Here is a 21,495-nt window from a genome sequence, read left to right as displayed (position 1 = left end):
GTCTTAGCGAAAGGCTTCTTCTAGGGAAAGCTGTAACTCTGTGAGATGATTTCACAGAACACAAAGAAGTTTCTCAGAAAGCTTCTTTCTCTTTGTTATCGGAGGATATTTCCTTTGGCCCTATAGTCTTCAAAGGGATCCGAAATATCTGTTCTCAGATTCCACAGAAATAAGGCTAGCAAAGAGATCCACGAAATACAGATGTAACTGTGTGAGATGAATTAACAGAACACTAAGCAGTTTCTCAGAAAGCTTCTTTCCAGATTTTATCTAGGGATATTTCCTTTTTCACCATAGCCCTCTAGGGGCTTCCATATATCACTTTGCCAATTCCACAAGGACTGTCTTAGCGAAAGGCTTCTTGAGGGGAAAGCTGTAACTCTGTGAGATGATTTCACAGAACACAAAGAAGTTTCTCAGAAAGCTTCTCTCTCTTTGTTATCGGAGGATATTTCCTTTGGCCCTATAGTCTTCAAAGGGAACCGAAATATCTGTTCTCATATTCCACAGAAGTAAGGCTAGCAAAGAGATCCACGAAATAGAGATGTAATTCTGTGAGATGAATTAACAGAACACTAAGTAGTTTCTCAGAAAAATTCTTTCCAGATTTCATCGGAGGATATTTCCTTTTTCACCATAGCCCTCTATGGACTTCCAAATATCACTTTGCCAATTCCACAAGAACTGTCTTAGCGAAAGGCTTCTTGACGGGAAAGCTGTAAGTCTGTGAGATGATTTCAAGGAACACAAAGAAGTTTGTCAGAAAGCTTCTTTCTCTTTGTTATCGGAGGATACTTCCTTTGGCCCTGTAGTCTTCAAGGGGATCCGAAATATCTGTTCTCAGATTCCACAGAAAGAAGGCTAGCAAAGAGATCCACGAAATACAGATGTAACACTTTGAGATGAATTAACAGAACACTAAGCAGTTTCTCAGAAAGCTTCTTTCCAGATTTCATCTGTGGATATTTCCTTTTTCACCATAGCCCTCTATGGGCTTCCCAATATCACTTTGCGAATTCCACAAGAACTGTCTTAGCGAAAGGCTTCTTGAGGGGAAAGCTGTAACTCTGTGAGATGATTTCAGAGAACACAAAGAAGTTTCTCAGAAAGCTTCTTTCTCTTTGTTATCGGAGGATATTTCCTTTGGCCCTATAGTCTTCAAAGGGATCCGAAATATGTGTTCTCAGATTCCACAGAAATAAGGCTAGCAAAGAGATAAACGAAATACAGATGTAACTCTGTGAGATGAATTAACAGATCACTAATCAGTTTCTCAGAAAGCTTCTTTCCAGATTTCATCGGAGGATATTTCCTATTTCACCATAGCCCTCTATTGGCTTCCAAATATCACTTTGCCAATTCCACAATAACAGTCTTAACGAAAGGGTCCTTGAGGGGAAAGCTGTAACTCTGTGAGATGATTTCACAGAACACAAAGAAGTTTCTCAGAAAGCTTCTTTCTCTTTGTTATCGGAAGATATTTCCCTTGGCCCTATAGTCTTCAAAGGGATCCGAAATATCTGTTCTCAGATTCCACAGAAATAAGGCTAGCTAAGAGATCCACGAAATACAGATGTAACTCTGTGAGATGAATTAACAGAACACTAAGCAGTTTCTCAGAAAGCTTCTTTCCAGATTTCATCTGTGGATATTTCCTTTTTCACCATAGCCCTCTATGGGCTTCCCAATATCACTTTGCCAATTCCACAAGAACTGTCTTAGCGAAAGGCTTCTGGAGGGGAAAGCTGTAACTCTGTGAGATGATTTCAGAGAACACAAAGAAGTTTCTCGGAAAGCTTCTGTCTCTTTGTTATCGGAGGATATTTCCTTTGGCCCCATAGTCTTCAAAGGGATCCGAAATATCTGTTCTCAGATTCCACAGAAATAAGGCTAGCAAGAGATCCACGAAATACAGATGTAACACTGTGAGATGAATTAACAGAACATGAAGCAGTTTCTCAGAAAGCTGCTTTCCAGATTTCATCTGAGGATATTTCCTTTTTCACCTTAGCCCTCTATGGGCTACCAAATATCACTTTGCCAATTCCACAAGAACTGTCTCAGCGAAAGGCTTCTTCTACGGAAAGCTGTAACTCTGTGAGATGGTTTCACAGAACACAAAGAAGTTTCTCAGAAAGCTTCTTTCTCTTTGTTATCGAAGGATATTTCCTTTGGCCCTATAGTCTTCAAAGAGATTCGAAATATCTGTTCTCAGATTCCACAGAAATAAGGCTAGCAAAGAGATCCACGAAATACAGATGTAACTCTGTGTGATGAATTAACAGAACACTAAGCAGTTTCTCAGAGAACTTCCTTCCAGATTTCATCTGAGGATATTTCCTTTTTCACCATAGCCCTCTATGGGCTTCCAAATATCACTTTGCCAATTCCACAAAACTGTCTTAGCGAAAGGCTTCTTGAGGGGAAAGCTGTAACTCTGTGAGATGATTTCACAGAACACAAAGAAGTTTCTCATAAAGCTTCTCTCTCTTTGTTATCGGAGGATATTTCCTTTGGCCCTATAGTCTTCAAAGGGAACCGAAATATCTGTTCTCATATTCCACAGAAGTAAGGCTAGCAAAGAGATCCATGAAATAGAGATGTAATTCTGTGAGATGAATTAACAGAACACTAAGTAGTTTCTCAGAAAAATTCTTTCCAGATTTCATCGGAGGATATTTCCTTTTTCACCATAGCCCTCTATGGACTTCCAAATATCACTTTGCCAATTCCACAAGAACTGTCTTAGCGAAAGGCTTCTTGACGGGAAAGCTGTAAGTCTGTGAGATGATTTCAAGGAACACAAAGAAGTTTGTCAGAAAGCTTCTTTCTCTTTGTTATCGGAGGATACTTCCTTTGGCCCTGTAGTCTTCAAAGGGATCCGAAATATCTGTTCTCAGATTCCACAGAAAGAAGGCTAGCAAAGAGATCCACGAAATACAGATGTAACTCTTTGAGATGAATTAACAGAACACTAAGCAGTTTCTCAGAAAGCTTCTTTCCAGATTTCATCTGTGGATATTTCCTTTTTCACCATAGCCCTCTATGGGCTTCCCAATATCACTTTGCGAATTCCACAAGAACTGTCTTAGCGAAAGGCTTCTTGAGGGGAAAGCTGTAACTCTGTGAGATGATTTCAGAGAACACAAAGAAGTTTCTCAGAAAGCTTCTTTCTCTTTGTTATCGGAGGATATTTCCTTTGGCCCTATAGTCTTCAAAGGGATCCGAAATATGTGTTCTCAGATTCCACAGAAATAAGGCTAGCAAAGAGATAAACGAAATACAGATGTAACTCTGTGAGATGAATTAACAGATCACTAATCAGTTTCTCAGAAAGCTTCTTTCCAGATTTCATCGGAGGATATTTCCTATTTCACCATAGCCCTCTATTGGCTTCCAAATATCACTTTGCCAATTCCACAATAACAGTCTTAGCGAAAGGGTCCTTGAGGGGAAAGCTGTAACTCTGTGAGATGATTTCACAGAACACAAAGAAGTTTCTCAGAAAGCTTCTTTCTCTTTGTTATCGGAAGATATTTCCCTTGGCCCTATAGTCTTCAAAGGGATCCGAAATATCTGTTCTCAGATTCCACAGAAATAAGGCTAGCTAAGAGATCCACGAAATACAGATGTAACTCTGTGAGATGAATTAACAGAACACTAAGCAGTTTCTCAGAAAGCTTCTTTCCAGATTTCATCTGTGGATATTTCCTTTTTCACCATAGCCCTCTATGGGCTTCCCAATATCACTTTGCCAATTCCACAAGAACTGTCTTAGCGAAAGGCTTATGGAGGGGAAAGCTGTAACTCTGTGAGATGATTTCAGAGAACACAAAGAAGTTTCTCGGAAAGCTTCTGTCTCTTTGTTATCGGAGGATATTTCCTTTGGCCCCATAGTCTTCAAAGGGATCCGAAATATCTGTTCTCAGATTCCACAGAAATAAGGCTAGCAAGAGATCCACGAAATACAGATGTAACACTGTGAGATGAATTAACAGAACATGAAGCAGTTTCTCAGAAAGCTGCTTTCCAGATTTCATCTAAGGATATTTCCTTTTTCACCTTAGCCCTCTATGGGCTACCAAATATCACTTTGCCAATTCCACAAGAACTGTCTCAGCGAAAGGCTTCTTCTACGGAAAGCTGTAACTCTGTGAGATGGTTTCAAAGAACACAAAGAAGTTTCTCAGAAAGCTTCTTTCTCTTTGTTATCGAAGGATATTTCCTTTGGCCCTATAGTCTTCAAAGAGATTCGAAATATCTGTTCTCAGATTCCACAGAAATAAGGCTAGCAAAGAGATCCACGAAATACAGATGTAACTCTGTGTGATGAATTAACAGAACACTAAGCAGTTTCTCAGAGAACTTCCTTCCAGATTTCATCTGAGGATATTTCCTTTTTCACCATAGCCCCCTATGGGCTTCCAAATATCACTTTGCCAATTCCACAAAACTGTCTTAGCGAAAGGCTTCTTGAGGGGAAAGCTGTAACTCTGTGAGATGATTTCACAGAACACAAAGAAGTTTCTCATAAAGCTTCTTTCTCTTTGTTATCGGAGGATATTTCCTTTGGCCCTATAGTCTTCAAAGGGATCCGAAATATCTGTTCTCAGATTCCACAGAAATAAGGCTAGCAAAGAGATCCACGAAATCCAGATGTAACTCTGTGATATGAATTCACAGAACACTAAGCAGTTCTCAGAAAGCTTCTTTCCAGATTTCATCTGAGGATATTTCCTTTTTCACCATAGCTCTCTATGGGCTTCCAAATATCACTCTGCCAATTCCACAAGAACTGTCTTAGCGAAAGGCTTCTTGAGGGGAAAGCTGTAACTCTGTGAGATGATTTTACAGAACACAAAGAAGTTTGTCAGAAAGTTTCTTTCTCTTTGTTATCGGAGGATATTTGCTTTGGCCTTGTAGTTTTCAAAGGGATCCGAAATATCTGTTCTCAGATTCCACAGAAATAAGGCTAGCAAAGAGATCCACGAAATACAGATGTAACTCTGTGAGATGAATTAACAGAACACTAAGCAGTTTTTCAGAAAGCTTCTTTCCATATTTCATCTGAGGATATTTTCTTTTTCACCATAGCCGTCTATAGGCTTACAAATATCACTTTGCCAATTCCACAAGAACTGTCTTAGCGAAAGGCTTCTTCTAGGGAAAGCTGTAACTCTGTGAGATGATTTCACAGAACACAAAGAAGTTTCTCAGAAAGCTTCTTTCTCTCTGTTATCGGAGGATATTTCCTTTGGCCCTATAGTCTTCAAAGGGATCCGAAATATCTGTTCTCAGATTCCACAGAAATAAGGATAGCAAAGAGATCCACGAAATACCGATGGAACTCTGTGAGATGAATTAACAGAACACTTATCACTTTCTCAGAAAGCTTCTTTCCAGATTTCATCTGAGGATATTTCCTTTTTCACCATAGCCCTCTAGGGGCTTCCATATATCACTTTGCCAATTCCACAAGGACTGTCTTAGCGAAAGGCTTCTTGAAGGGAAAGCTGTAACTCTGTGAGATGATTTCGCAGAACACAAAGAAGTTTCTCAGAAAGCTTCTTTCTCTTTGTTATCGGAGGATATTTCCTTTGGCCCTATAGTCTTCAAAGGGAACCGAAATATCTGTTCTCATATTCCACATAAATAAGGCTAGCAAAGAGATCCACGAAATACAGATGTAATTCTGTGAGATGAATTAACAGAACACTAAATAGTTTCTCAGAAAAATTCTTTCCAGATTTCATCGGAGGATATTTCCTTTTTCTCCATAGCCCTCTATGGGCTTCCAAATATCACTTTGCCAATTCCACAAGAACTGTCTTAGCGAAAGGCTTCTTGACGGGAAAGCTGTAAGTCTGTGAGATGATTTCAAGGAACACAAAGAAGTTTGTCAGAAAGCTTCTTTCTCTTTGTTATCGGAGGATACTTCCTTTGGCCCTGTAGTCTTCAAAGGGATCCGAAATATCTGTTTTCAGATTCCACAGAAAGAAGGCTAGCAAAGAGATCCACGAAATACAGATGTAACTCTTTGAGATGAATTAACTGAACACTAAGCAGTTTCTCAGAAAGCTTCTTTCCAGATTTCATCTGTGGATATTTCCTTTTTCACCATAGCCCTCTATGGGCTTCCAAATATCACTTTGCAATTCCACAAGAACTGTCTTAGCGAGAGGCTTCTTGAGGGGAAAGCTGTAACTCTTTGAGATGATTTCAGAGAACACAAAGAAGTTTCTCAGAAAGCGTCTTTCTCTTTGTTATCGGAGGATATTTCCTTTGGCCCTATGGTCTTCAAAGGGATCCGAAATATCTGTTCTCAGATTCCACAGAAATAAGGCTAGCAAAGAGATCCTATATATACAGATGTAACTCTGTGAGATGAATTAACAGAACACTAAGCAGTTTCTCAGAAAGCTTCTTTCCAGATTTCATCTGAGGATATTTCCTTTTTCACCATAGCCCTCTATGGGCTTCCCAATATCACTTTGCCAATTCCACAAGAACTGCCTTAGCGAAAGGCTTCTTGACGGGAAAGCTGTAACTCTGTGAGATGATTTCACAGAACACAAAGAAGTTACTCAGAAAGCTTCTTTCTCTTTGTTATCGGAGGATATTTCCTTTGGCCCTATAGTCTTCCAAGGGATCCGAAATATCTCTTCTCAGATTCCACAGAAATAAGGCTAGCAAAGAGATCCACGAAATACAGCTGTAACACTGTGAGATGAATTAACAGAACACTAAGAAGTTTCTCAGAAAGATTCTTTCCAGATTTCATCTGAGGATATTTCCTTTTACACCATAGCCCTCTATGGGCTTCCCAATATCAATTTGCCAATTCCACAAGAACTGTCTTAGCGAAAGGCTTCTGGAGGGGAAAGCTGTCACTGTGTGAGTTGATTTCACAGAACACAAAGAAGTTTCTCAGAAAGCTTCTTTCTCTTTGTTATCGGAGGACATTTCCTTTGGCCCTATAGTCTTCAAAGGGATCCGAAATATCTGTTCTCAGATTCTACAGAAATAAGGCTAGCAAACAGATGCACGAAATACAGATGTAACTCTGTGAGATGAATTAACAGAACACTAAACAGTTCTTCAGAAAGCTTCTTTCCAGATTTCATCTGAGGATATTTCCTTTTTCACCATAGCCTTCTATGGGCTTCCCAATATCACTTTGACAATTCCACAAGAACTGTCTTAGCGAAAGGCTTCTTGAGGTGAAAGCTGTAACTCTGTGAGATGATTTCACAGAACACAAAGAAGTTTCTCAGAAAGTTTCTTTCTCTCTGTTATCGGAGGATATTTCCTTTGGCCCGATAGTCTTCAAAGGGATCCGAAATATCTGTTCTCGGATTCCACAGAAATAAGGCTAGCAAAGAGATCCACGAAATACAGGTTTAACTCTGAGAGATGAATAAACAGAACACTAACCAGTTTCTCAGAAAGCTTCTTTCCAGATTTCATCTGAGGATATTTCCTTTTTCACCATAGCCCTTTATGGGCTTCCAAATATCACTCTGCCAATTCCACAAGAACTGTCCTAGCGAAAGGCTTCTTGAGGGGAAAGCTGTAACTCATTGAGATGATTTCACAGAACACAAAGAAGTTTCTCAGAAAGCTTCTTTCTCTTTGTTATCGGAGGATATTTCCTTTGGCCCCATAGTCAAAGGGATCCGAAATATCTGTTCTCAGATTCCACAGAAATAAGGCTAGCAAAGAGATCCACGAAATACAGATGTAACTCTCTGAGATGAATTAACAGAACACTAAGCAGTTTGTCAGAAAGCTTCTTTCCAGATTTCATGTGAGGATATTTCCTTTTTCACCATAGCCCTATATGGGCTTCCCAATATCACTTTGCCAATTCCACAAGAACTGTCTTAGCGAAAGGCTTCTTCTAAGGAAAGCTGTAACTCTGTGAGATGATTTCACAGAACACAAAGAAGTTTCTCAGAAAGCTTCTTTCTCTTTGTTATCGGAGGATATTTCCTTTGGCCCTATAGTCTACAACGGGATCCGAAATATCTGTTCTCAGGTTCTACAGAAATAAGGGTAGCAAAGAGATCCAAGAAATACAGATGGAACTCTGTGAGATGATTTAACAGAACACTAAGCAGTTTCTCAGAAAGCTTCTTTCCAGATTTCATCGGAGGATATTTCCTTTTTCACCATAGCCCTCTATGGGCTTCCAAATATCTCTTTGCCAATTCCACAAGAACTGTCTTAGCGAAAGGCTTCTTGAGGGGAAAGCTGTAACTCTGTGAGATGATTTCACAGAACACAAAGAAGTTTCTCATAAAGCTTCTTTCTCTTTGTTATCAGAGGATATTTCCTTTGGCCCTATAGTCTTCAAAGGGATCCGAAATATCTGTTCTCAGATTCCACAGAAATAAGGCTAGCAAAGAGATCCACGAAATCCAGATGTAACTCTGTGAGATGAATTCACAGAACACTAAGCAGTTCTCAGAAAGCTTCTTTCCAGATTTCATCTGAGGATATTTCCTTTTTCACCATAGCCCTCTTTGGGCTTCCAAATATCACTTTGCCAATTCCACAAGAACTGTCTTAGCGAAAGGCTTCTTGAGGGGAAAGCTGTAACTCTGTGAGATGATTTTACAGAACACAAAGAAGTTTGTCAGAAAGTTTCTTTCTCTTTGTTATCGGAGGATATTTGCTTTGGCCCTGTAGTTTTCAAAGGGATCCGAAATATCTGTTCTCAGATTCCACAGAAATAAGGCTAGCAAAGAGATCCACGAAATACAGATGTAACTCTGTGAGATGAATTAACAGAACACTAAGCAGTTTTTCAGAAAGCTTCTTTCCATATTTCATCTGAGGATATTTTCTTTTTCACCATAGCCATCCATAAGCTTACAAATATCACTTTTCCAATTCCACAAGAACTGTCTTAGCGAAAGGCTTCTTCTAGGGAAAGCTGTAACTCTGTGAGATGATTTCACAGAACACAAAGAAGTTTCTCAGAAAGCTTCTTTCTCTTTGTTATCGGAGGATATTTCCTTTGGCCCTATAGTCTTCAAAGGGATCCGAAATATCTGTTCTCAGATTCCACAGAAATAAGGCTAGCAAAGAGATAAACGAAATACAGATGTAACTCTGTGAGATGAATTAACAGAACACTAAGCAGTTTCTCAGAAATCTTCTTTCCAGATTTTATCTAGGGATATTTCCTTTTTCACCATAGCCCTCTAGGGGCTTCCATATATCACTTTGCCAATTCCACAAGGAGTGTCTTAGCGAAAGGCTTCTTGAAGGGAAAGCTGTAACTCTGTGAGATGATTTCACAGAACACAAAGAAGTTTCTCAGAAAGCTTCTTTCTCTTTGTTATCGGAGGATATTTCCTTTGGCCCTATAGTCTTCAAAGGGAACTGAAATATCTGTTCTCATATTCCACAGAAATAAGGCTAGCAAAGAGATCCACGAAATACAGATGGAATTCTGTGAGATGAATTAACAGAACACTAAGTAGTTTCTCAGAAAAATTCTTTCCAGATTTCATCGGAGGATATTTCCTTTTTCACCATAGCCCTCTATGGACTTCCAAATATCACTTTGCCAATTCCACAAGAACTGTCTTAGCGAAAGGCTTCTTGACGGGAAAGCTGTAAGTCTGTGAGATGATTTCAAGGAACACAAAGAAGTTTGTCAGAAAGCTTCTTTCTCTTTGTTATCAGAGGATACTTCCTTTGGCCCTGTAGTCTTCAAAGGGATCCGAAATATCTGTTCTCAGATTCCACAGAAAGAAGGCTAGCAAAGAGATCCACGAAATACAGATGTAACTCTTTGAGATGAATTAACAGAACACTAAGCAGTTTCTCAGAAAGCTTCTTTGCAGATTTCATCTGTGGATATTTCCTTTTTCACCATAGCCCTCTATGGGCTTCCCAATATCACTTTGCCAATTCCACAAGAACTGTCTTAGCGAAAGGCTTCTTGAGGGGAAAGCTGTAAATCTGTGAGATGATTTCAGAGAACACAAAGAAGTTTCTCAGAAAGCGTCTTTCTCTTTGTTATCGGAGGATATTTCCTTTGGCCCTATGGTCTTCAAAGGGATCCGAAATATCTGTTCTCAGATTCCACAGAAATAAGGCTAGCAAAGAGATCCTATAAATACAGATGTAACTCTGTGAGATGAATTAACAGAACACTAAGCCGTTTCTCAGAAAGCTTCTTTCCAGATTTCATCGGAGGATATTTCCTTTTTCACAATAGCCCTCTATGGGCTTCCCAATATCACTTTGCCAATTCCACAAGAACTGCCTTAGCGAAAGGCTTCTTGACGGGAAAGCTGTAACTCTGTGAGATGATTTCACAGAACACAAAGAAGTTACTCAGAAAGCTTCTTTCTCTTTGTTATCGGAGGATATTTCCTTTGGACCTATAGTCTTCCAAGGGATCCGAAATATCTCTTCTCAGATTCCACAGAAATAAGGCTAGCAAAGAGATCCACGAAATACAGCTGTAACACTGTGAGATGAATTAACAGAACACTAAGCAGTTTCTCAGAAAGCTTCTTTCCAGATTTCATCTGAGGATATTTCCTTTTTCACCATAGCCCTCTATGGGCTTCCCAATATCACTTTGCCAATTCCACAAGAACTGTCTTAGCGAAAGGCTTCTTGAGGGGAAAGCTGTAACTGTGTGAGTTGATTTCACAGAACACAAAGAAGTTTCTCAGAAAGCTTCTTTCTCTTTGTTATCGGAGGATATTTCCTTTGGCCCGATAGTCTTCAAAGGGATCCGAAATATCTGTTCTCAGATTCTACAGAAATAAGGCTAGCAAAGAGACGCACGAAATACAGATGTAACTCTGTGAGATGAATTAACAGAACACTAAACAGTTCTTCAGAAAGCTTCTTTCCAGATTTCATCTGAGGATATTTCCTTTTTCACCATAGCCTTCTATGGGCTTCCGAATATCACTTTGACAATTCCACAAGAACTGTCTTAGCGAAAGGCTTCTTGAGGTGAAAGCTGTAACTCTGTGAGATGATTTCACAGAACACAAAGAAGTTTCTCAGAAAGCTTCTTTCTCTTTGTTATCGGAGGATATTTCCTTAGGCCCGATAGTCTTCAAAGGGATCCGAAATATCTGTTCTCAGATTCCACAGAAATAAGGCTAACAAAGAGATCCACGAAATCCAGATGTAACTCTGTGAGATGAATTCACAGAACACTAAGCAGTTCTCAGAAAGCTTCTTTCCAGATTTCATCTGAGGATATTTCCTTTTTCACCATAGCCCTCTATGGGCTTCCAAATATCACTCTGCCCATTCCACAAGAACTGTCTTAGCGAAAGGCTTCTTGAGGGGAAAGCTGTAACTCTGTGAGATGATTTTACAGAACACAAAGAAGTTTGTCAGAAAGTTTCTTTCTCTTTGTTATCGGAGGATATTTGCTTTGGCCCTGTAGTTTTCAAAGGGATCCGAAATATCTGTTCTCAGATTCCACAGAAATAAGGCTAGCAAAGAGATCCACGAAATACAGATGTAACTCTGTGAGATGAATTAACAGAACACTAAGCAGTTTTTCAGAAAGCTTCTTTCCATATTTCATCTGAGGATATTTTCTTTTTCACCATAGCCATCTATAGGCTTACAAATATCACTTTGCGAATTCCACAAGAACTGTCTTAGCGAAAGGCTTCTTCTAGGGAAAGCTGTAACTCTGTGAGATGATTTCACAGAACACAAAGAAGTTTCTCAGAAAGCTTCTTTCTCTTTGTTATCGGAGGATATTTCCTTTGGCCCTATAGTCTTCAAAGGGATCCGAAATATCTGTTCTCAGATTCCACAGAAATAAGGCTAGCAAAGAGATAAACGAAATACAGATGTAACTCTGTGAGATGAATTAACAGAACACTAAGCAGTTTCTCAGAAATCTTCTTTCCAGATTTTATCTAGGGATATTTCCTTTTTCACCATAGCCCTCTAGGGGCTTCCATATATCACTTTGCCAATTCCACAAGGACTGTCTTAGCGAAAGGCTTCTTGAAGGGAAAGCTGTAACTCTGTGAGATGATTTCACAGAACACAAAGAAGTTTCTCAGAAAGCTTCTTTCTCTTTGTTATCGGAGGATATTTCCTTTGGCCCTATAGTCTTCAAAGGGAACCGAAATATCTGTTCTCATATTCCACAGAAATAAGGATAGCAAGAGATCCACGAAATACAGATGGAATTTTGTGAGATGAATTAACAGAACACTAAGTAGTTTCTCAGAAAAATTCTTTCCAGATTTCATCGGAGGATATTTCCTTTTTCACCATAGCCCTCTATGGACTTCCAAATATCACTTTGCCAATTCCACAAGAACTGTCTTAGCGAAAGGCTTCTTGACGGGAAAGCTGTAAGTCTGTGAGATGATTTCAAGGAACACAAAGAAATTTGTCAGAAAGCTTCTTTCTCTTTGTTATCAGAGGATACTTCCTTTGGCCCTGTAGTCTTCAAAGGGATCCGAAATATCTGTTCTCAGATTCCACAGAAAGAAGGCTAGCAAAGAGATCCACGAAATACAGATGTAACTCCTTGAGATGAATTAACAGAACACTAAGCACTTTCTCAGAAAGCTTCTTTCCAGATTTCCTCTGTGGATATTTCCTTTTTCACCATAGCCCTCTATGGGCTTCCCAATATCACTTTGCCAATTCCACAAGAACTGTCTTAGCGAAAATCTTCTTGAGGGGAAAGCTGTAAATCTGTGAGATGATTTCAGAGAACACAAAGAAGTTTCTCAGAAAGCGTCTTTCTCTTTGTTATCGGAGGATATTTCTTTTGGCCCTGTGGTCTTCAAAGGGATCCGAAATATCTGTTCTCAGATTCCACAGAAATAAGGCTAGCAAAGAGATCCACGAAATACAGATATAACTCTGTGAGATGAATTAACAGAACACTAAGCAGTTTCTCAGAAAGCTTCTTTCCAGATTTCATCTGAGGATATTTCCTTTTTCACCATAGGCCTCTATGGGCTTCCCAATATCACTTTGCCAATTACACAAGAACTATCTTAGCGAAAGGCTTCTTGAGCGGAAAGCTGTAACTCTGTGAGTTGATTTCACAGAACACAAAGAAGTTTCTCAGAAAGCTTCTTTCTCTTTGTTATCGGAGGATATTTCCTTTGGCCCTATAGTCTTCAAAGGGATCCGAAATATCTGTTCTCAGATTCTACAGAAATAAGGCTAGCAAACAGATGCACGAAATACAGATGTAACTCTGTGAGATGAATTAGCAGAACACTAAACAGTTCTTCAGAAAGCTTCTTTCCAGATTTCATCTGAGGATATTTCCTTTTTCACCATAGCCTTCTATGGGTTTCCAAATATCACTTTGACAATTCCACAAGAACTGTCTTAGCTAAAGGCTTCTTGAGGTGAAAGCTGTAACTCTGTGAGATGATTACACAGAACACAAAGAAGTTTCTCAGAAAGCTTCTTTCTCTTTGTTATCGGAGGATATTTCCTTTGGCCCGATAGTCTTCAAAGGGATCCGAAATATCTGTTCTCAGATTCCACAGAAATAAGGCTAGCAAAGAGATCCACGAAATACAGATGTAACTCTGTGAGATGAATAAACAGAACACTAAGCAGTTTCTCAGAAAGCTTCTTTCCAGATTTCATCTGAGGATATTTCCTTTTTCACCATAGCCCTCCATGGGCTTCCAAATATCACTCTGCCAATTCCAGAAGAACTGTCCTAGCGAAAGGCTTCTTGAGGGGAAAGCTGTAACTCATTGAGATGATTTCACAGAACACAAAGAAGTTTCTCAGAAAGCTTCTTTCTCTTTGTTATCGGAGGATATTTCCTTTGGCCCCTTTGTCTTCAAAGGGATCCGAAATATCTGTTCTCAGATTCCACAGAAATAAGGCTAGCAAAGAGATCCACGAAATACAGATGTAACTCTGTGAGATGAATTAACAGAACACTAAGCAGTTTGTCAGAAAGATTCTTTCCAGATTTCATCTGAGGATATTGCCTTTTTCACCATAGCCCTATATGGGCTTCCAAATATCACTTTGCCAATTCCACAAGAACTGTCTTAGCGAAAGGCTTTTTCTAAGGAAAGCTGTAACTCTGTGAGATGATTTCACAGAACACAAAGAAGTTTCTCAGAAAGCTTCTTTCTCTTTGTTATCGGAGGATATTTCCTTTGGCCCTATAGTCTTCAACGGGATCCGAAATATTTGTTCTCAGGTTCTACAGAAATAAGGGTAGCAAAGAGATCCAAGAAATACAGAAGGAACTCTGTGAGATGATTTAACAGAACACTAAGCAGTTTCTCAGAAAACTTCTTTCCAGATTTCATCAGAGGATATTTCCTTTTTCACCATAGCACTCTAGGGGCTTCCAAATATCACTTTGCCAATTCCACAACAACTGTCTTAGCGAAAGGCTTCTTGAGGGGAAAGCTGTAACTCTGTGAGATGATTTCACAGAACACAAAGAAGTTTCTCAGAAAGCTTCTTTCTCTTTGTTATCGGAGGATATTTCCTTGGCCCTATAATCTTCAAAGGGATCTGAAATATCTGTTCTCAGATTCCACAGAAATAAGGCTAGCAAAGAGATCCACGAAATACAGATGTAACTCTGTGAGATGAATTAACAGAACACAAAGCAGTTTCTCAGAATGCTTCTTTCCAGATTTCATCTGAGGATATTTCCTTTTTCACCATAGCCCTCTAGGGGCTTCGAAATATCACTCAGCCAATTCCACAAGAACTGTCCTAGCGAAAGGCTTCTTGAGGGGAAAGCTGTAACTCATTGAGATGATTTCACAGAACACAAAGAAGTTTGTCAGAAAGCTTCTTTCTCTTTGTTATCGGAGGATATTTCCTTTGGCCCTATAGCCTTCAAAGGGATCCGAAATATCTGTTCTCAGATTCCACAGAAAGAAGGCTAGCAAAGAGATCCACGAAATACAGATGTAACTCTTTGAGATGAATTAACAGAACACTAAGCAGTTTCTCAGAAAGCTTCTTTCCAGATTTCATCTGTGGATATTTCCTTTTTCACCTTAGCCCTCTATGGGCTTCCCAATATCACTTTGCCAATTCCACAAGAACTGTCTTAGCGAAAGGCTTCTTGAGGGGAAAGCTGTAAATCTGTGAGATGATTTCAGAGAACACAAAGAAGTTTCTCAGAAAGCGTCTATCTCTTTTTTATCGGAGGATATTTCCTTTGGCCCTATGGTCTTCAAAGGGATCCGAAATATCTGTTCTCAGATTCCACAGAAATAAGGCTAGCAAAGAGATCCTAGAAATACAGATGTAACTCTGTGAGATGAATTAACAGAACACTAAGCAGTTTCTCAGAAAGCTTCTTTCCAGATTTCATCTGAGGATATTTCCTTTTTCACCATAGCCCTCTATGGGCTTCCCAATATCACTTTGCCAATTCCACAAGAACTGTCTTAGCGAAAGGCTTCTTGAGGGGAAAGCTGTAACTCTGTGAGTTGATTTCACAGAACACAAAGAAGTTTCTCAGAAAGCTTCTTTCTCTTTGTTATCGGAGGATATTTCCTTTGGCCCTATAGTCTTCAAAGGGATCCGAAATATCTGTTCTCAGATTCTACAGAAATAAGGCTAGCAAACAGATGCACGAAATACAGATGTAACTCTGTGAGATGAATTAACAGAACACTAAACAGTTCTTCAGAAAGCTTCTTTCCAGATTTCATCTGAGGATATTTCCTTTTTCACCATAGCCTTCTATGGGCTTCGCAATATCACTTTGACAATTCCACAAGAACTGTCTTAGCTAAAGGCTTCTTGAGGTGAAAGCTGTAACTCTGTGAGATGATTTCACAGAACACAAAGAAGTTTCTCAGAAAGCTTCTTTCTCTTTGTTTTCGGAGGATATTTCCTTTGGTCCGATAGTCTTAAAAGGGATCCGAAATATCTGTTCTCAGATTCCACAGAAATAAGGCTAGCAAAGAGATCCACGAAATACAGATGTAACTCTGTGAGATGAATAAACAGAACACTAAGCAGTTTCTCAGAAAGCTTCTTTCCAGATTTCATCTGAGGATATTTCCTTTTTCACCATAGCCCTCTATGGGCTTCCAAATATCACTCTGCCAATTCCACAAGAACTGTCCTAGCGAAAGGCTTCTTGAGGGGAAAGCTGTAACTCATGGAGATGATTTCACAGAACACAAAGAAGTTTCTCAGAAAGCTTCTTTCTCTTTGTTATCGGAGGATATTTCCTTGGCCCTATAATCTTCAAAGGGATCTGAAATATCTGTTCTCAGATTCCACAGAAATAAGGCTAGCAAAGAGATCCACGAAATACAGATGTAACTCTGTGAGATGAATTAACAGAACACAAAGCAGTTTCTCAGAAAGCTTCTTTCCAGATTTCATCTGAGGATATTTCCTTTTTCAGCATAGCCCTCTAGGGGCTTCGAAATATCACTCAGCCAATTCCACAAGAACTGTCCTAGCGAAAGGCTTCTTGAGGGGAAAGCTGTAACTCATTGAGATGATTTCACAGAACACAAAGAAGTTTCTCAGAAAGCTTCTTTCTCTTTGTTATCGGAGGATATTTCCTTTGGCCCCATAGTCTTCAAAGGGATCCGAAATATCTGTTCTCAGATTCCACAGAAATAAGGCTAGCAAAGAGATCCACGAAATACAGATGTAACTCTGTGAGATAAATTAACAGAACACTTAGCAGTTTCTCAGAAAGCTTCTTTCCAGATTTCATCTGAGGATATTTCCTTTTTCACCATAGCCCTATAAAGGCTTCCCAATATCACTTTGCCAATTCCACAAGAACTGTCTTAGCGAAAGGCTTCTTCTAGGGAAAGCTGTAACTCTGTGAGATGATTTCACAGAACACAAAGAAGTTTCTCAGAAAGCTTCTTTCTCTTTGTTATCGGAGGATATTTCCTTTGGCCCTATAGTCTTCAAAGGGATCCGAATTATCTGTTCTCAGATTCCACAGAAATAAGGCTAGCAAAGAGATCCACGAAATACAGATGTAACTCTGTGAGATGAATTAACAGAACACTAAGCAGTTTCTCAGAAAGCTTCTTTCCAGATTTCATCTGAGGATATTTCCTTTTTCACCATAGCCCTATATGGGCTTCCCAATATCACTTTACCAATACCACAAGAACTGTCTTAGCGAAAGGCTTCTTCTAGGAAAAGCTGTAACTCTCTGAGATGATTTCACAGAACACAAAGAAGTTTCTCAGAAAGCTTCTTTCTCTTTGTTATCGGAGGATATTTCCTTTGGCCCTATAGTCTTCAAAGGGATCCGAAATATCTGTTCTCAGATTCCACAGAAATAAGGCTAGCAAAGAGATCCACGAAATACAGATGTAACTCTGTGAGATGAATTAACAGAACACTAAGCAGTTTCTCAGAAAGCTTCTTTCCAGATTTCATCTGAGGATATTTCCTTTCTCACCATAGCCCTCTATGGACTTCCCAATATCACTTTGCCAATTCCACAAGAACTGTCTTATCGAAAGTCTTCTTGACGGGAAAGCTGTAACTCTGTGACATGATTTCAAGGGACACAAAGAAGTTTGTCAGAAAGCTTCTTTCTCTTTGTTATCGGAGGATACTTCCTTTGGCCCTGTAGTCTTCAAAGGGATCCGAAATATCTGTTCTCAGATTCCACAGAAAGAAGGCTAGCTAAGAGATCCACGAAATACAGATGTAACTCTGTGAGATGAATTAACAGAAAACTAAGCAGTTTCTCAGAATGCTTCTTTCCAGATTTCATCTGTGGATATTTCCTTTTTCACCATAGCCCTCTAGGGGCTTCCAAATATCACTCTGCCAATTCCACAAGAACTGTCTTAGCGAAAGGCTTCTTGAGGGGAAAGTTGTAACTCTGTGAGATGATTTCACAGAACACAAAGAAGTTTCTCAGAAAGCTTCTTTCTCTTTGTTATCGGAGGATATTTGCTTTGTCCCTGTAGTCTTTAAAGGGTTCCGAAATATCTGTTCTCAGATTCTACAGAAATAAGGCTAGCAAAGAGATCCACGAAATACAGATGTAACTCTGTGAGATGAATTAACAGAACACTAAGCAGTTTCTCAGAAAGCTTCTTTCCAGATTTCATCTGAGGATATTTCCTTTTTCACCATAGCCGTCTATGGGCTTCCAAATATCACTTTGGGAATTCCACAAGAACTGTCTTAGCGAAAGGCTTCTTCTAGGGAAAGCTGTAACTCAGTGAGATGATTTCACAGAACACAAAGAAGTTTCTCAGAAAGCTTATTTCTCTTTGTTATCGGAGGATATTTCCTTTGGCCCTATAGTCTTCAAAGGGATCCGAAATATCTGTTCTCAGATTCCACAGAAATAAGGCTAGCAAAGAGATCCACGAAATACAGATGTAATTCTGTGAGATGAATTAACAGAACACTAAGCAGTTTCTCAGAAAGCTTCTTTCCAGATTTCATCTGAGGATATTTCCTTTTTCACCATAGCCCTATATGGGCTTCCCAATATCACTTTGCCAATACCACAAGAACTGTCTTAGCGAAAGGCTTCTTCTAGGAAAAGCTGTAACTCTCTGAGATGATTTCACAGAACACAAAGAAGTTTCTCAGAAAGCTTCTTTCTCTTTGTTATCGGAGGATATTTCCTTTGGCCCTATAGTCTTCAAAGGGATCCGAAATATCTGTTCTCAGATTCCACAGAAATAAGGCTAGCAAAGAGATCCACGAAATACAGATGTAACTCTGTGAGATGAATTAACAGAACACTAAGCAGTTTCTCAGAAAGCTTCTTTCCAGATTTCATCTGAGGATATTTCCTTTCTCACCATAGCCCTCTATGGACTTCCCAATATCACTTTGCCAATTCCACAAGAACTGTCTTATCGAAAGTCTTCTTGACGGGAAAGCTGTAACTCTGTGACATGATTTCAAGGGACACAAAGAAGTTTGTCAGAAAGCTTCTTTCTCTTTGTTATCGGAGGATACTTCCTTTGGCCCTGTAGTCTTCAAAGGGATCCGAAATATCTGTTCTCAGATTCCACAGAAAGAAGGCTAGCCAAGAGATCCACGAAATACAGATGTAACTCTGTGAGATGAATTAACAGAAAACTAAGCAGTTTCTCAGAATGCTTCTTTCCAGATTTCATCTGTGGATATTTCCTTTTTCACCATAGCCCTCTAGGGGCTTCCAAATATCACTCTGCCAATTCCACAAGAACTGTCTTAGCGAAAGGCTTCTTGAGGGGAAAGTTGTAACTCTGTGAGATGATTTCACAGAACACAAAGAAGTTTCTCAGAAAGCTTCTTTCTCTTTGTTATCGGAGGATATTTGCTTTGTCCCTGTAGTCTTTAAAGGGTTCCGAAATATCTGTTCTCAGATTCTACAGAAATAAGGCTAGCAAAGAGATCCACGAAATACAGATGTAACTCTGTGAGATGAATTAACAGAACACTAAGCAGTTTCTCAGAAAGCTTCTTTCCAGATTTCATCTGAGGATATTTCCTTTTTCACCATAGCCGTCTATGGGCTTCCAAATATCACTTTGGGAATTCCACAAGAACTGTCTTAGCGAAAGGCTTCTTCTAGGGAAAGCTGTAACTCAGTGAGATAATTTCACAGAACACAAAGAAGTTTCTCAGAAAGCTTATTTCTCTTTCTTATCGGAGGATATTTCCTTTGGCCCTATAGTCTTCAAAGGGATCCGAAATATCTGTTCTCAGATTCCACAGAAATAAGGCTAGCAAAGAGATCCACGAAATACAGATGTAATTCTGTGAGATGAATTAACAGAACACTAAGCAGTTTCTCAGAAAGCTTCTTTCCAGATTTCATCTGAGGATATTTCCTTTTTCACCATAGCCCTCTATGGGCTTCCAAATATCACTCTGCCAATTCCACAAGAACTGTCCTAGCGAAAGGCTTCTTGAGGGGAAAGCTGTAACTCATTGAGATGATTTCACAGAACACAAAGCAGTTTCTCAGAAAGCTTCCTTCCAGATTTTATCTAGGGATATTTCCTTTTTCACCATAGCCCTCTAGGGGCTTCCATATATCACTTTGCAAATTCCACAAGGACTGTCTTAGCGAAAGGGTTCTTGAGGGGAAAGCTGTAACTCTGTGAGATGATTTCACAGAACACAAAGAAGTTTCTCAGAAAGCTTCTTTCTCTTTGTTATCGGAGGATATTTCCTTTAGCCCTGTAGTCTTCAAAGGGATCCGAAATATCTGTTCTCAGATTCCACAGAAATAAGGCTAGCAAAGAGATCCACGAAATACAGATGTAACTCTGTGAGATGAATTAACAGAACACTAAGCAGTTTCTCAGAAAGCTTCTTTCCAGATTTCATCTGTGGATATTTCCTTTTTCACCATAGCCCTCTAGGGGCTTCCAAATATCACTCTGCCAATTCCACAAGAACTGTCTTAGCGAAAGGCTTCTTGAGGGGAAAGTTGTAACTCTGTGAGATGATTTCACAGAACACAAAGAAGTTTCTCAGAAAGCTTCTTTCTCTTTGTTATCGGAGGATATTTGCTTTGTCCCTGTAGTCTTTAAAGGGTTCCGAAATATCTGTTCTCAGATTCTACAGAAATAAGGCTAGCAAAGAGATCCACGAAATACAGATGTAACTCTGTGAGATGAATTAACAGAACACTAAGCAGTTTCTCAGAAAGCTTCTTTCCAGATTTCATCTGAGGATATTTCCTTTTTCACCATAGCCGTCTATGGTCTTCCAAATATCACTTTGGGAATTCCACAAGAACTGTCTTAGCGAAAGGCTTCTTCTAGGGAAAGCTGTAACTCAGTGAGATGATTTCACAGAACACAAAGAAGTTTCTCAGAAAGCTTATTTCTCTTTGTTATCGGAGGATATTTCCTTTGGCCCTATAGTCTTCAAAGGGATCCGAAATATCTGTTCTCAGATTCCACAGAAATAAGGCTAGCAAAGAGATCCACGAAATACAGATGTAATTCTGTGAGATGAATTAACAGAACACTAAGCAGTTTCTCAGAAAGCTTCTTTCCAGATTTCATCTGAGGATATTTCCTTTTTCACCATAGCCCTATATGGGCTTCCCAATATCACTTTGCCAATACCACAAGAACTGTCTTAGCGAAAGGCTTCTTCTAGGAAAAGCTGTAACTCTCTGAGATGATTTCACAGAACACAAAGAAGTTTCTCAGAAAGCTTCTTTCTCTTTGTTATCAGAGGATATTTCCTTTGGCCCTATAGTCTTCAAAGGGATCCGAAATATCTGTTCTCAGATTCCACAGAAATAAGGCTAGCAAAGAGATCCACGAAATACAGATGTAACTCTGTGAGATGAATTAACAGAACACTAAGCAGTTTCTCAGAAAGCTTCTTTCCAGATTTCATCTGAGGATATTTCCTTTCTCACCATAGCCCTCTATGGACTTCCCAATATCACTTTGCCAATTCCACAAGAACTGTCTTATCGAAAGTCTTCTTGACGGGAAAGCTGTAACTCTGTGACATGATTTCAAGGGACACAAAGAAGTT

The sequence above is a fragment of the Macaca fascicularis genome, chromosome 15 (genome assembly GCF_037993035.2).
Source record: "Macaca fascicularis isolate 582-1 chromosome 15, T2T-MFA8v1.1".
Classification (NCBI taxonomy): Eukaryota; Metazoa; Chordata; class Mammalia; order Primates; family Cercopithecidae; genus Macaca; species Macaca fascicularis.
The sequence above is the reverse complement of the archived record's forward strand: the minus strand, read 5'-3'. Positions refer to the sequence as shown.